This window comes from Aethalodelphis obliquidens, unplaced genomic scaffold (genome assembly GCF_003676395.1).
Source record: "Aethalodelphis obliquidens isolate GAN/ISIS:26980383/991018 unplaced genomic scaffold, ASM367639v1 scaffold23, whole genome shotgun sequence".
In the NCBI taxonomy this organism is placed as follows: domain Eukaryota; kingdom Metazoa; phylum Chordata; class Mammalia; order Artiodactyla; family Delphinidae; genus Aethalodelphis; species Aethalodelphis obliquidens.
The window spans coordinates 11083352-11099037 of NW_020837967.1; the positions used below are offsets into that span (position 1 = coordinate 11083352).

Below are 15686 nucleotides of genomic sequence, written 5' to 3' on the forward strand. Positions count from 1 at the left end.
ATTTAGGCTTCAGAGTGTTACTACACTTATTAATTTCTCTGATACGGTCTGACAAACTGATGTTTGAAAGCACAAAAGTGAGTGGTACTTTCTGAGGTGGGGGAGTTAGATGAGACATTTCTAAACATGATTTCTAGGAAACAATGTTTGAACAAACTAGTAAGTGAAAAGGAGTCAGGTCCTTGCTTTGTGGTAGCAATATTCCCTTCTCTTCATTATAAAATGCAATCATTTAATTTTATTTATTTATTTTGGCTGCACCACATGGCTTGCAGGATCTTAGTACAGTACCCTGACCAGGGACTGAGCCCGGGACCCCTGCAGCTCCAGTGCAGAGTCCTAACCACTGGACCACCAGGGAATTCTCCACAATCATTTAATACAGCCCAACATACTGTGTAAGAATAAACTCATTAATAAGGATAAAACACCATTGAAATCATTGACTGAAGAGGCTTTACCTGAGATCTTTTATTTCCCTTATTCAAAATTGTGGAACAGATTTGCCCCCAAAGATTGTAATTATTCTTGTCTTTAATCTCAGTTTTCTGGAGAATTTTAAACTAACTTCTTATCACTAGCCTCAGAGGTGGCATTGCTGTTATCTCCATGGTGATAACGTGCTTTCTGCTACACAGAATATAGTTGCTGTTATTTCTCAAAGGGCTTACTTCCCAAGCAGGAAAGTCCATTCTAGTGTAAAAGGTTCTAAAGGAGAAATGTCAGCAGTATGTGGTTTCTTATTTCTTAACTCTGGTTGGAGGTAGGAAGAAGAGGAAAGAGATTCTGGTTCTCTGAGAAGTCACTGTTATCAGAGGTGGTGCATGTGTCCAGGTGCCGTCCCTGTGTTTCTGAGGTGCCTGGTGTCCTGCAGGCAGCTCTGTCCCTTGCTCAGGCTCAGTGAGATGGCAGGATTCCATATCATCGCTTCATCCCACCCGCCAAAACCCTCAGTCCCAGAAGGGTCCCCACAGTTGCTTGTCTCTCTGTCAAAACCACAAATGCTCAAGGATCCATTCATCCTTTCCTTCTTTGATTTGTTGACTTACTCACTTGCTCATCAACATGTATGTACTGAGCACAACGTGTAAGGCATTTCTGGAGATACAGAGATGAAAAAAAATTTATGTCTTCTAGGGAATCTCAGTCTATTGAGCTGATACACAAATAGGTAATTCAACTCCAATATGATTATTGTCAGAGCACAGAGGAAGGATACCTTATCCGTGAGGTGGAGGGAGAAGGTTACACTTGAGATTAAAAGATAAATGCACTTTTTCCAATTTAAGGAGTAAAGTTTGAAATTCCAGGCACAGGGGACATCGCATGCGAAAGCACAGGGCCATGGCACCAGGCAGTTCGCTACTGTTGCTGGAGGATGGACGATGCTCCGGCTGTTTACACTGAGTCTCTGCTGCGGGTTGCCAGGCTGCTGGGAATTGAGCCTGATGTCTTAGCAGATGGCAGGGTTGGGCGGTTCCTGTCCAGCTCCACTTTCAGAAAGTGGCCATTATCCTGCCCTTGATTACCTTACATGCATCTCCTGGAGTGATCAGACTTTTTACTGACTTTCTTGGCCTCTGCCTCACTTGATGATCTGCATGTCTCTTTCAACAACTCACTGAGATAAAATCTTTACCGCTGGTGGGGCTAGCTAAGCCTTCTCCCCACATTTGCAGCTCTGCGATTACTCCCTGCAGGCCTCCTGTGAGGCTGCATGTCCTCCTTATCTTCCCATAATGGCCAGTTGGTGGAGAGTCCCCTCTTTCAACTTCCATCTGGGTCTTCACAGGGATAGAAAGAGAGATTGTTCCAGAAATAAGTTATAGTTCAACACTTTTAAGAGAGTAGAGGACATAAAGGAGTATATACATGGCCAAGAGGAAAATAAAACAGTAAACAGTAGTAAAGAAGAGAAAATAAACACTAAAAATAGTAGGGTGGTAAAGTCTTTATATTATTGAAATGCATATAATTAAAGTGGTGGCTCCAAAGCCTTCTAGGAAGGGATGTGGCTACATTGGTTGTCTGGACAGAGGGACAGCAGTTATGGCTTAGAACATGTATTTTACGATAATGGTTTCAAAAACATTCCGTATCTATTAATTCTTTACACAAACCCTCCACCATAAGAGTCCTCAAGTATAAGAATAATTTTGGCTTTATCTGTCATTTACCTTTATGGTACAATCTGATACCCTAGCAAATTAGGGATGTCCTGAAAAGAGCTGCTAAGGGTACGAAGTGGGAAGACACTGGGAGGGGCTTGCTGGGAGGAGGAAGTGTTGTGTCAACATCCCTGAGGCTTCAGATTAGAGAGAATGCAGACATTCTTTAGGTGGCTTGCCGGGACTTGTGGAGGTGGAACTTTTCCCCAGCGTTCTGCAGGGGCCGGGGACAAGGCACTGACGGAACCCCAAGGTGCTGGCTTCACAACACACAAACTTCTAATCCATTTGCTCAAATACAATCCAAGTAATGGAAAGAAAAAAAAAAATCAGACAATCTAGTCACTGGACAGCAATAAGTTAAAGTAGTCACAATGTTGCCACTGGAGTCACGGCCTCACACCTTTAACAGGGATTAGTGTAACATTTCTAGGTGAAATCCAGGCAACTGGGAATTCCCTACAGGACACCAAGACAGCTGCTAGGGTTCACAGTCGCCATGTTTGCTCTAATATATTCCTCTTGCTCCAAAGACAAAACTTGGGTAATCACCTAGTGAATTTGATGCAATTTTTCATGAGTTTCCCAGCAGAGTTTCCCCCTCTTTTTTTTTTTTTTTTTCAGTTACCAGATGCTAATATGCTAATATGATGATGTTGGCTTAGATGGGGATCATAAATATTCAAATCAGTTCCATGACTACTTGTTATGTGCCTGGCTGTTGCTCCGATAAAAGATGAGTAAAACACAGTCCTGATCCTCAGAGAAGCAGGCTAATTGTTTGAGAGGAATGCTAAAAATGAGGTATGACGTTGTCTCACATTTATATCAAAATTATACCCTCAAATACTGAAATTCAGGGCAGTGTATGACAAAGGACCCAAATGAGCATCCCAGATAAGGAATTTTAGTATTTATGTATGGGTAGCAGGTCACATTCGCATGGATTCACAGTAATACAGGAAGTATTGGTGAACTAGTTGTGTCAACAAGAACAGAAATGATCAGGAAAAAAAGAAGCTAACAGGTAGCACTTTTTTTTTTCTTCTTTTTCTTTTTCTTTCAACTCTGGTTCTGTTCCTCATCCCGTGTCCCCATCTCAATGACACTGCCTGCAGTCACCCAAGCTAAGAAATGAAATCAGCCCCATCTCTCCTTTCCCCACGTCCACTTTAACTCCTATTAATTCTAGCTCAATAATATGCCATATCCCTCCCTCCCCTCTAATTCCTCAAGGCTTCTTTGTGGCCTTGGAACCTTTAACCTGGCTTCCAGGGTCCTTAGTGGTCTGTCTCCTGCCAACGTCCTTGCTTGTTGTCCCTACCTTCCACCCTACAGGACATCTGCTGCTCTAACAAGTCTGGCATGTGGGTTCAGGGGTTCTCTCCATACGTCCTCAACCCCAACTCTCTTGACCTTAAGACCAGCTTAAAAGCCATCTCTGAGAAGAGCCTCTCTCAACTCCAAGATTGCATTGAAGACCTCTCCTATCCAACAACTCCCCCATTAGAGCTCCAATGATAAGGGACTGCACTTGCCTGTGTACTTGTCCCCACTGTGCCATTCACTGGCTGTCAGTACCTATTTACTCACCTGCAGAAATGGAAGTAAAAGAGTTACCTAACTTTGGGATGCTTTGAGGATGAAAATGAGCTAATAATAATGTAGCACTGAAGTCCTTTAACCTAGTGCTAAAGTTTCCACTATTGCTTCTCTTTACTAGACTGAGTTCTATGAGGTTCATGCCGGCTCACTCAAAGCTCTGCAGAATGCACTGCCTGTTGATCACGAACGCGCTAAATTAATGGACCCTTCTAGGTCTGAGGTCATGAAGACGTAACCAAGAGCCAAGCATGGAATGACTCCACACACACACAAAACCAGTTCCTGGAACACTTTTGGTCTTATAGCCCCACTTGACTCCATGACAATTCACCTAAATCACCTACGCCTGGGGAGACCCCCAACTTTCCTCCTAATTCACACCCCACCCACTTCATTCACAGGCACGGGTGGGATGAGGATATAATACTTTATTCACTCTAATGAGGGGGAGGTGGGCGCGTTTCCAGGGACCCCAGTAGGGGATCCTCCCTGTCTCCCAGTTCCAGGGCAGCCAGGGCCGCCGTCCCACCCTATCTGAGACGCAGATGGCGGGGCAGGGAGTTGTCCAGGTTAACGCAGGCCCAGGTCGGGATACCAGCGTGCCCCTCCCCAGTTGGCACCCCGCGGAAACAAGAATGGTGGTTCAACTGCACTCACAATCTGGGCAGCGCTCGGCGGCAGTGCCTCCGGCAGGTAGCTTGAAGTCCCGGCCGCAGCCCGCGCAGATACAGAGACGGCACTGCATGTGCGTGCGACGGTGGCTGACGAAGTGCGAGCTGAGGCGGAAGCGCCGGCAGCACTCGGCACGTGGGTAGGGCTGCTCGCCTGTGTACGTGCGCGCATGCTCCTCCAGGTTGGAGTGGTGGCCGAAGCCGAGGCTACACACAGCGCAGGAGCGAAGCTTCTCGCCCGTGTGCACGCGCCGGTACTTGGCCGGCGCCGAGCTCTGGGCGAAGGGCGTGCTGCAGTCGGCGCATGCGTACGGCCGCTCGCCCCTGTGCGTGCGTCGGTGGCGCGCCAGACACGAACTGCCGCCGAAGGGGCGTCTGCAGTCCGGGCACGAGTACGGCTTCTCGCCCCTGTGCACGCGCAGGTGTTGTGCGTAGTTGGAACTCTGCGCGAAGTGGCGGCCGCAGCGTACGGCTTCTCGCCCGTGGGGCGACGGCGGTGCTGCCGCAGGTTCGAGGCGGCCGAGAAGCGCTTGTCTCATTCCGGGCGTTCGTAAGGCCCCTCGCCCATATGGGTGCGGCTGTGTTTGGTCTGGGCCGACTTCTGCGAGAAGCGCCGGCCGCACTCGGTGCACGCGAAGGGCCGCTCGCCCGTGTGTATGCGGGCGTGCTTGGCCAATGTGGAGTGGCGCGACAAGGCACGGCGTGCCAGCACGCATGTAAGTGCGCTGGGTACGCCGACGGGGCTGGCGCCTCGCTCGGGACCTCCTTGTTGTCCATGGGGATCTTGAGTTTCACCACTTAATACTTCTCTTCACCCTCATCCTCTTCACCCTTCACCAGTAGCACCATCTCTTCTTGCATCCCTTCCTCCTCCTCTGTCCGCTGTTCACCGGGCATCTCGGTGTCCAGCCGCAGCTTTGGGCGCTCGCGCTGCCCCAGGCCAGGGCACCGGGCCCACGTAGCACTTGTGATGTGGCAGACACTTTTCTAAGTTCTTTACTTTGGGGACTTACCTGGTGATTCAGTGGTTAAGACTCCACTTTCCCAATGCAGGGGGCACAGTTTCAATCCCTGGTCGGGGAATTAAGATCCCGCATGCCACATGAGGCAGCCAAACAATAAATAAGTAAAACAAGTTATTTACTTTATTACATTACTCATTTATTCCTTGCAAAAACTCTCTATGGGGTATGTACTATTATAATAATCCATGACAGTAGTCTGTGCTCTTAACTGCTAAATCCCATTGCCTCTCTCTCCAGTGGGTACAAGGCGTGTTTATGAAGAAATTTAGATAGCATTTGGAAATTATGTACTGTATGTGAAGAGAGACAGTGCCATCTCTATCCTGTGGGTAGCATTTAATTGTTTCTTCAACATAGCATATTGTTTGAGTTAAGGATAGATAATATACTTTCAAAATAGAATGATGACAGATAAATTTTTAAATTTTCTTCCTTGATTTGCTTTTAAAATAGCAGAGATAACGTCAATCTATTTATTCAAATACCTCTAAAATGATAGTTTATATTTTCTAGATATAAATTTTGTATCTTGAGATGTCGATTTATCAGACTTACTATTTGCAATTGTAAACGTGATTGATTCATACTATATACAGACTCCAAAGGAGGACTTTTCTACATATTAGATTGATTGTAGGTTTTGTAGCAAAACCCACACATTTTCCTTTATACAGTTGGCAATTTGCCGAACAGCTTTTGGGTAACTTACTAATGTGCCAATAACCTGTTTTCAGCTTCACTGTGATGAGTCCTCAGTCCTTATGTCTGAAGACAGAAAAAGACCCATAGAGAAGAATATATCACTTCTCCAGTTCTTAGTATTTAAGTGGTGAATTATACTTCTAAAGAGAGAACAATCTCATATTTGGGATCTGTTATTAAATATGTGGTTTCCATCTTCTTTGGGGGTAAATTTTTAAGTTGTTTCATAAAAATTCTAACACTTTTGTATTAGTAACTAATCAACACTGATAGAAGTGTAGAGCATTTTAATTAATATCATATCTGACTGCACTTGTTCTGAGTTTAATGATGGGAGAGGTAAAATATTAATGACCTCAAAATGAATGTATGAAAACATTTTATTGGTCTTGTCCCAATTATAATTTCTTTTAACTTGGTTTTTAGTTTGAAGCATTTTTTTTTTCAAATAAGGAAGATACAGCAAGGATATATTTATTTATTTCAACACGGATTGGTTGATATTAATTTTTAAAGAAGAACAGAAAATGGTCTTATTAATGCGTAATGGAATATGATAGCTCTTATTTTAAATTTTTATTTGAATTTTTCATTTGTTGCATTGAGATGTTTTGGACACGTTGAATATTCCAGTGCAAAGTTTCAAGTTCTTTCTTTGTGGTTATTTGCAAAGAAGGACAAGAATATTAAAGACTCTTGATGAAAGAGGCTGGTCTTTCTGGAAAAAGCCTCTTCATTCAAGGGCTTTTCAAAATTTGCTTTGGGAGTACTGTTTGTCATTTAACTCTTGCTTGTGTTACCTTACTTATACAATCAAACTATTTCATTTCCTTTCAGGGATATGTGTCTTAATACACCATTTGTAAAAAGATTTAGAATTTCTGGGTGAAAGATTTTAGTGACTCTATGACATGTAGACAGAACAGACAAAGTGAACTTCAGAATTGCTGGGACATAAAACACCAGATTGATTATTTGTAGAGTCTAAAGCCACTAGAATTATCTGGAGAAAGGGAAAAAAAAAAAAAAAAAAAAGAAACAAAAAGTATGTTTATCTCCAAATGGTATTCATTGTATATTTACTCAAGCAGTGATTTCTATTATTTTAATAGCAGTATTTTCCAGAATAGATAATTTTGTGACATGCAAATGAAAACCATCCCCGATTTATAATAGCAAAAATATAGTTTGATAAGTTGCTATGCAGATTGCTGACTTTCTAGTGATCATAGACCTTAAGATAAGGAATTTAGTTCTCTATGTGTGTAACATTTAAATATTAACATAATAGAAAGTGCAAAACTTTAGTTATGTCTTTTTTGTCAAGACTGTGTAGGGTTGCATGAATTGTTGAGAAGAATGTGCATGAGAAGGAAGAGCAATAAATGAACATTCAAATATGTACTATTTCTGATTATAGAAATATTGTATTTACAAAACTATATTGTTGGAGGGAGCTTCAAGATGGCCGAAGAGTAAGACGTGTAGATCACCTTCCTCCCCACAAATACATCAGAAATACATCTACACATGGAACAGCTCCTACAGAACACCTACTGAACGCTGGCAGAAGACCTCAGACCTCCCAAAAGGCAAGAAACTCCATACGTACCTGGGTAGGGAAAAGAAAAAACAGAGACAAAAGAATAGGGACAGGACCTTCACCTCGGGGAGGGAGCTGAGAAGGAGGAAAGGTTTCCACACACTAGGAAGCCCCTTCGCGGGCGGAGACTGCGGGTGGCAGAGAGGGGAAGCTTTGGAGCCATGTAGGAGAGTGCAGCCACAGGGGTGCGGAGGGCAAAGCGGAGAGATTCCCGCACAGAGGATGAGGGCCGACCGGCAGTCACCAGCCCGAGAGGCTTGTCTGCTCCCCGCCGGGGCGGGCGGGGCTGGGAGCTGAGGCTCAGGCTTCGGAGGTCAGATCCCAGGGAGAGGACTGGGGTTGGCGGCGTGAACACAGCCCTTCAGGGGTTAGTGCACCACGGCTAGTCGGGAGGGAGTCCGGGAAAAGGTCTGGAGCTGCCGAAGAGGCAAGAGACTTTTTCTTGCCTCTTTGTTTCCTGGTGTGCGAGGAGAGGGGATTAAGAGCGCCGCTTAAAGGAGCTCCAGAGACGGGCGCGAGCCACGGCTAACAGCACGGACCCCAGAGACGGGCATGAGACGCTAAGGCTGCTGCTGCCGCCACCAAGAGGCCTGTGTGCAAGCACAGGTCACTATCCACATGTCCCCTCCCGGGAGCCTGTGCAGCCAGTCACTGCCAGGGTCCCGTGATCCAGGGACAACTTCCCCGGGAGAACGCACGGCGTGCCTCAGGCTGGTGCAACGTCACGCCGGCCTCTGCCGCCGCAGGCCCGCCCCGCACTCCGTGCCCCACCCTCCCCCCCCGGCCTGAGTGAGCCAGAGCCCCCGAGTCAGCTGCTCCTTTAACCCCGTTCTGTCTGGGGGGGAACAGACGCCCTCAGGCGACCTACACGCAGAGGCATATCCAGATCCAAAACTGAGCCCCTGAGAGCTGTGCGAACAAATAAGAGAAAGGGAAATCTCTCCCAGCAGCCTCAGAAGTAGCGGATTAAATCCCCACAATCAACTTGATGTACGCTTCATCTGTGGAATACCTGAATAGACAACGAATCATCCCAAATTGAGGAGGTGGACTTTGGGAGCAACGATATATACATATTTTTCCCTTTTTCTCCTTTTGTGAGTGTGTATGTGTATGCTTCTGTATGTGATTTTGTCTGTATAGTTTTGCTTTTACCATTTGTCCTAGGGTTCTGTCTCTCCGTTTTTTTTTTTTTCTTTTCTACAGTTTTTAGCACTTGTTATCATTGGTGGATTTGTTTTTTGGTTTGGTTGCTCTCTTCTTTTCTTGTTTTTTTATTACTTAAAATATTTTTAATAATTACTTCTTATTTTAATAACTTTATTTTATTTTATTTTACCTTCTTTTTCTTTCTTTCTTTTTCTTCCCCCTTTTATTCTGAGCCATGTGGATGACAGGCTCTTGGTGCTCCAGCCAGGCATCAGGGCTGTGCCTCTGAGGTGAGAGAGACAAGTTCAGGACCATGGTCCACAAGAGACCTCCCAGCTCCATGTAATATCAAAAGGTGAAAATCTCCCGGAGATATCCATCTCAACGCCAAGACCCAGCTCCACTCAACGACCAGCAAACTACAGTGCTGGATACCCTATGCCAAACAAGACAGGAACACAACCCATCCATTAGCAGAGAGGCTGCCTAAAATCATAATAAGTCCACAGGCACCCCAAAACACACCACCAGACGTGGACCTACCCACCAGAGAGACAAGATCCAGCCTCATCCCCCAGAACACAGGCACTAGTCCCCTCCACCAGGAAGCCTACACAACCCACTGAACCAACCTTAGCCACTGGGGACAGACACCAAAAACAACGGGAACTACGAACCTGCAGCCTGTGAAAAGGAGACCCCAAACACAGTAAGTTAAGCAAAATGAGAAGACAGAGAAACACACAGCAGATGAAGGAACAAGGCAAAAACCTAACAGACCTAACAAATGAAGAGGAAGTAGGCAGTCTACCTGAGAAAGAATTCAGAATAATGATAGTAAAGATGATCCAAAATCTTGGAAATAGAATGGAGAAAATACAAGAAACGTTTAACAAGGAACTAGAAGAACTAAAGAGCAAACAAACAGTGATGAACAACACAATAAATGAAATGAAAAATTCTCTAGATGGGATCAATAGCAGAAAAACTGAGGCAGAAGAACGGATAAGTGACCTGGAAGATAAAATAGTAGAAATAACTACTGCAAAGCAGAATAAAGAAAAAAGAATGAAAAGAATTGAGGACAGTCTCAGAGACCTCTGGCACAACATTAAATGCACCAACATTTGAATTATAGGGGTCCCAGAAGAAGAAGAGAAAAAGAAAGGGACTGAGAAAATATTTGAAGAGATTGTAGTTGAAATCTTCCCTAATATGGGAATCGAAATAGTTAATCAAGTCCAGAAAACACAGAGTCCCATACAGGATAAATCCAAGGAGAAACATGCTAAGACACATATTAATCAAACTATCAAAAATTAAATGCAAAGAAAAAATATTAAAAGCAGCAAAGGAAAACAACAAATAACACACAAGGGAATCCCCATAAGGTTAACAGCTGATCTTTCAGCAGAAACTGCAAGCCAGAAGGGAGTGGCAGGACATATATAAAGTGATGAAGGAGAAAAACCTACAACCAAGATAGCTCTACACAGCAAAGATCTCATTCAGATTTGACAGAGAAAATAAAACCTTTGAAGACAAGCAAAAGCTAAGAGAATTCAGCACCATCAAACCATCTTTACAACAAATGCTAAAGGAACTTCTCTAGGCAGGTAACACAAGAGGAGGAAAAGACCTACAAAAACAAACCCAAAACAATTAAGAAAATGGTAATAGGAGCATACATATTGATACTTACCTTTAATGTAAATGGATTAAATGCTCCAACCAAAACACATAGACTGGCTGAATGAATACAGAAACAAGACCCATATATATGCTGTCTACAAGAAACCCACTTCAGACCTAGGGACACATACAGACTGAAAGTGAGGGGATGGAAAAAGATATTCCATGCAAATGGAAATCAAAAGAAATCTGGAATAGCAATTCTCATATCAGACAAAATAGACATTAAAACAAAGACTATTACAAGAAACAAAGAAGGACACTACATAATGATCAAGGGATCAATCCAAGAAGAAGAGATAACCATTGTAAATATTTATGCACCCAACATAGGAGCACCTCAATACATAAGGCAAATACTAACAGCCATAAAAGGGGAAATTGACAGTAACACAATCATAGTAGGGGATTTTAACTCCCCACTTTCACCAATGGACAGATCATCCAATATGAAAATAAATAAGGAAGCACAAGCTTTAAATGATACATTAAACAAGATGCACTTAATTGATATTTATAGGACATTTCATCCAAAAACAACAAATTACACATTCTTCGCAAATGCTCATGGAACATTCTCCAAGATAGATCATATCTTGGGTCACAAATAAAGCCTTGGTAAATTTAAGAAAATTGAAATTGTATCAAGTATCTTACCAACCACAACGCTATGAGACTAGATATCAATTACAGGAAAAAGTCTGTAAAAAATACAACCACATGGAGGCTAAACAATACACTACTTAATAACCAAGAGATCACTGAAGAAATCAAAGAGGAAATCAAAAAATACCTAGAAACAAATGACAATGAAAAGACAATGACCCAAAACCTATGGGATGTGGCAAAAGCAGTTCTAAGAAGGAAGTTTATAGCTATACAACCCTACCTTAAAAAACAAGAAACAATTCAAATAAACAACCTAACCTTGAACCTAAAGCAATTAGAGAAAGAAGAACAAAGAAACTCCAAAGTTAGCAGAAGGAAAGAAATCATGAAGATCAGATCAGAAATAAATGAAAAAGAAATGAAGGAAATGATAGCAAAGATCAATAAAACTAAAAGCTGGTTCTTTGAGAAGACAAACAAATTGATAAACATTTAAAAAGACTTATCAAGAAAAAAATGGGAGAAGACTCAAATCAATAGAATTAGAAATGAAAAAGGAGAAGTAACAACTGACACTGCAGAAATACAAAAGATCATGAGAGATAACTACAAGCAACTACATGCCAGTAAAATGGACAACCTGGAAGAAATGGACAAATTCTTAGAAATGCACAACCTTCCGAGACTGAACCAGGAAGAAATAGAAAATATGAACAGACCAATCACAAGCAGTGGAATTGGAATTGTGATTAAAAATCGTCCAACAAACAAAAGCCCAGGACCAGATGGCTTCACAGGCAAATTCTATCAAATATTTAGAGAAGAGCTAACACCTGTCCTTCTCAAAGTCTTCCAAAATATAGCAGAGGGAGGAACACTCCCAAACCCATTCTACAAGGCCACCATCAGCCTGATACCAAAACCAGACAAAGATGTCACAAAGAAAGAAAACTACAGGCCAATATCACTGATGAACATAGATGCAAAAATCCTCAACAAAATACTAGCAAACAGAATCCAACAGCACATTAAAAGGATCATACACTCTGATCAAGTGAGGTTTATCCCAGGAATGCACGGATTCTTCAATATATGCAAATCAATCAACAAGATACACCATATTAACAAATTGAAGGAGAAAAACCCTATGATCATCTCAATAGGTGCAGAGAAAGCTTTTGAAAAAATTCAACACCCATTTTTGATAAAAACCCTGCAGAAAGTAGGCATAGAGGGAACTTTCCTTAACATAATAAAGGCAATATATGACAAACACACAGCCAACATCATCCTCAATGGTGAAAAACTGAAAGCATTTCCACTAAGATCATGAACAAGACAAGGTTGCCCACTCTCACCACTCTTCTTCAACATAGTTTTGGAAGTTTTAGCCACAGCAATCAGAGAAGAAAAGGAAATAAAAGGAATCCGAATCGGAAAAGAAGAAGTAAAGCTGTCACTGTTTGCAGATGACATGATACTATACATAGAGAATCCTAAAGATGCTACCAGAAAACTACTAGAGCTAATCAATGAATTTGGTACAGTAGCAGGATACAAAATTAATGCACAGAAATCTCTTGCATTCCTATACACTAATGATGAAAAATCTGAAAGTGAAATCAAGAAAACACTCCCATTTACCATTGCAACAAAAAGAATAAAATATCTAGGAATAAACCTACCTAAGGAGACAAAAGACCTGTATGCAGAAAATTATAAGACTGATGAAAGAAATTAAAGATGATACAAATGGATGGAGAGATATACCATGTTCTTGGATTGGAAGAATCAACATTGTGAAAATGTATATACTACCCAAAGCAATCTACAGATTCTGTGCAATCCCTGTCAAACTACCACTGGCATTTTTCACAGAAGTAGAACAAAAAATTCCACAATTTGTATGGAAGCACAAAAGACCCTGAAGAGCTAAAGCAATCTTTAGAAAGAAAAATGGAGCGGGAGGAATGAGGCTCTCTGACTTCAGACTATACTACAAAGCAACAGTAATCAAGACAGTATGGTACTGGCACAAAAACAGAAATATAGATCAGTGGAACAAGATAGAAAGTCCAGAGATAAACCCACACACATATGGTCACCTTATCTTTGATAAAGGAGGCAGGAATATACAGTGGAGAAAAGGCAGCCTCTTCCATAAGTGGTGCTGGGAAAGCTGGACAGCTACATATAGAAAAATGAAATTAGAACAATCCCTAACACCATACACAAAAATAAACTCAAAATGGAATAAAGAACTAAATGTAAGGCCAGACACTGTTGAACTCTTAGAGGAAAACACAGGCAGAACACTCTATGACATAAATCACAGCAAGATCCTTTTTGACCCACCTCCTAGAGAAATGCAAATAAAAACAAAAATAAACAAATGGGACCTAATGAAACTTCAAAGCTTTTGCGCAGCAAAGGAAACCATAAACAAGACCAACAGACAACCCTCAGAATGGGAGAAAATATTTGCAAATGAAGCAACTGACAAAGGATTAATCTCCAAAATTTATAAGCAGCTCATGCAGCTCAATAACAAAAAAACAAACAACCCAATCCAAAAATGGGCAGAAGACCTAAATAGACATTTCTCCAAAGAAGATATACAGACTGCCAGAAAACACATGAAAGATTGCTCAACATCATTAATCATTAGGGAAATGCAAATCAAAACTACAATGAGGTATCACCTCACATCAGTCGGAATGGCCATCATCAGAAAATCTACAAACAACAAATGCTGGAGAGGGTGTGGAGAAATGGGAACCGTCTTGCACTTTTGGTGGAAATATAAATGTATACAGCCACTATGGAGAACAGTATTGAGGTTCCTTAAAAAACTACAAATAGAACTACCATATGACCCAGCAATCCCACTACTGGGCATATACCCTGAGAAAACCATAATTCAAAAAGACACATGCACCCCATTTTTCATTGCAGCACTATTTACTTTTTTTTTATTTTTTAATTTTTATTATTTTCTTTTTGCTGTACACGGGCCTCTCACTGTTGTGGCCTCTCCTGTTGCAGAGCACAGGCTCTGGATGCACAGGCTCAGCAGCCATGGCTCACGGGCCCAGCTGCTCCGCAGCATGTGGAATCTTCCCGGACTGGGGTATGAACCCGTGTCCCCTGCATTGGCAGGTGGACTCTCAACCACTGTGCCACCAGGGAAGCCCTGCAGCACTATTTACAATAGCCAGGTCATGGAAGCAACCTAAATGCCCATCAACAGATGAATGGATGAAGAAGTTGTGGTACATATATACAATGGAATATTACTCAGCTATAAAAAGGAATGAAATTGGGTCATTTTAGAGGCTTGGCTGGATCTAGAGACTGTCATACACAGTGAAGTAGGTCAGAAAGAGAAAAACAACTATCGTATATTAACGCATATATGTGGAACCTAGAAAAATGGTACAGATGAACTGATTTGCAGGGCAGAAATAGAGGCACAGATTTAGAGAACAAACATCTGGACACCAAGTGGGGAAAATGGTGGGGGTTGTGGTGGTGATGTGATGAACTGAGAGATTGGGATTGACATGTATACACTAATATGTATAAAACGGATATCTAATAAGAACCTGCTGTATAAAAAAATAAAATAAAATTCAAAAAAGTAAGAAGATACAGTGTGTTATAATTTACTTGATGATTCTGTTATTTGTACATTTAGTTTATTTCTACTTGATCCTGTAACAATTTATGTATAATTAACATCTTGGTATATAAATCTTTGTCATCTCCATCTCATTATTTCCTTAGAGTGATTCCTAGAATTGAAACTACTGGTTTGTTTATTTATTTAATGATTCCTTGAACAAACATTCTTTGAAAGCCAATTTTCTGCTGTGAAACATTTTTAAGGCTTTTGATACATATTATAAAATTGCTATCCAGTGTGGTCATACCAATTTATTGGTGATTATGCCAAATAAACCTACCTCCTGTTATTTATGCCCTTGTCTAATTCCTTCTATAATGAATAGGCTTGACCTGTGTAAATCAATATTTTATTATAGAAATTTTTTATGGCTGGTCATAAAAGACACTGTGGCATTTACTTTGCTCTCTCTTAAATCCCATGCTCTAGAGGAAGCCAGGTGCCATATCATAAGAACACTTACGCAGCCCCAAAGAGTGATACACGTAGCAAGGAACTAAGGCTTCCTGCCAAGAGCCAGCAAGGACCTGAGGCCTCCATCAGCAGCCATAGGTGTGAGCCATCTTGCAAGCAGACCTTCCAGCCCTGTTTCAGCCTTTAGATGACTGCAGTCCTGGCCAACACTTCGATGGCCACTCATTAGAGCTCCTGCGCCAGGACCACCCAGCTAAGCTACTGCTGGATTCTTGACCCTCAGAAACCAAGTAAGATAATAAATATTTGTTGTTTTAACTTGCTACATTTTGGAATAATTTGTTACACATCAATAGATAAATA

General features: G+C 41.9%; 1 pseudogene; it reads right to left on the reverse strand.

The window, feature by feature from the left end:
• Window positions 1-4416: 4416 nt before the first annotated feature.
• Window positions 4417-5341, reverse strand: LOC113628443 (zinc finger protein 771 pseudogene; annotated as a pseudogene).
• Window positions 5342-15686: the final 10345 nt, after the last annotated feature.